The sequence below is a fragment of the Cyprinus carpio genome, chromosome A6 (assembly GCF_018340385.1).
Source record: "Cyprinus carpio isolate SPL01 chromosome A6, ASM1834038v1, whole genome shotgun sequence".
In the NCBI taxonomy this organism is placed as follows: Eukaryota; Metazoa; Chordata; class Actinopteri; order Cypriniformes; family Cyprinidae; genus Cyprinus; species Cyprinus carpio.
This window is the reverse complement of record NC_056577.1, coordinates 5,585,805-5,587,165: the sequence shown is the minus strand read 5'-3', so window position 1 is coordinate 5,587,165 and position 1,361 is coordinate 5,585,805. Positions and strand designations below refer to the sequence as shown.

Below are 1,361 nucleotides of genomic sequence, written 5' to 3'. Positions count from 1 at the left end.
CAGCGACCGGGGAACGCCAACGTGTAACGAGCCAATAACGAGCGTTCCGTTTGGAGAAAAACAGACGCGTGTTCAGTAGCTGGACACCTGCGCGGATCCGCTCATACAGACGTGTCGATATGAGGAGCTGACCAGAGCTCACGCACAATTATTGATTATGTGATTCATATGCGGTACAGTTTGTTCCTGCTGGATTCGCAGTGGAAAAATGAAGCCGAGGCGCGTTTGTGGCGAATGCGCGACATCTGGCGGCCACATGACGCCACGACACGAACTCAATCTCACATGCACTTCATGAATTCTGTTTTCTGTGTTCACGATTGTTCACAGTTTAGGAGTAAGCAGGCAAAATGGGAGCGATTTACATTTCAAATAAAATATGAGCATATGTTTGAAAATCTATATCCGTTTCTTTCTTGTGTATCTCAGTTACAGGAAGACATGTAAGAGGGAAGAACTGACCCCACTTCAGATCTCTTGAGATAAAATGAGTCTGGACTTATTCTAAACACTCCAGAAACTGACTTTCTATAAATCTACACTGTGAGAAATATTCACTGCAGCAAAAGTTTGACAACTAGCCCCGGTCCCCCAATTTCTAGAGACCCTTGTTGTTGTGATGCATGTTAAATCTGACTGAGGCCAAATAACTGGAGTTCTGGAGCTGGGCCTCTTGAACAACTCATGAAAAGAGTATAAATGTGTAGTTAAACAGTTATTTCTTCTGGTTAACAATCGGTGTGCTTCATTTGTAGTAGTAGGTGTTTATTCATTCTTTTCTTTATAATGTGGAAATTCCAGTTTTCTATGGTAAATTTCTAATCGTCTTTGAGTTTAAAAGAACTATCCACACTAGCATCTGATGCTTGATTTATATCTAGGGAACTATTTCAGCGTTAGCATGCTGCAGACATACTGATCTGAACAGAGCAATATTGATAATAACAGCTAATATTGTGTCAAAACAGCCGCTCTGGTTTACTGTCACAGGTCTAATGCTGATATGAAGTATATACTTATTTCTTCTAATGAAATGTCTCTGTGTCATCAAAACTGAATTAAATTGCCTCTGAGAGCTAGCCATGCTCAGTTTTCTATAAATGCATTATTTGGTTAAAAAAAGGTAAATTGTTAAAAACAATGCAAAGTCACTTTGGATAAAAGTGCTGTTTAAATCTATAAATCTAAATGCATGATGTGTAGCGGTCAGATTGATCACGGAGCTCAGAAACCCTGAACGAGACGTTCACTAAACTCCCATCGATTCAAATGCTGTGTGTTTCTGAGTCTAGATTTAAACTGTGTCAGAAAAAGAAAAAAGTCTGAATGAGTGATGTGAACTTCAAGAATCACATCAAATC

The 1,361-nt window shown here is 39.5% G+C and overlaps 1 protein-coding gene across 7 annotated transcripts in view; it reads right to left on the bottom strand.

Annotated features, from left to right (window-relative positions):
• The window catches only part of rbfox2 (RNA binding fox-1 homolog 2), a 26,082-nt gene extending 25,867 nt beyond the window's left edge, over window positions 1-215 (bottom strand). For 4 of the 7 annotated variants that reach the window (XR_006160197.1, XM_042757609.1, XM_042757615.1 and 1 more), the window contains exon 1: window positions 1-211. This exon is cut by the window's left edge and continues 981 nt beyond it. The gene's annotated coding sequence lies outside the window, so the exon portion shown is untranslated. The other 3 variants (XM_042757610.1, XM_042757612.1, XM_042757608.1) reach the window with 2 other exon arrangements.
• Window positions 216-1,361: the final 1,146 nt, after the last annotated feature.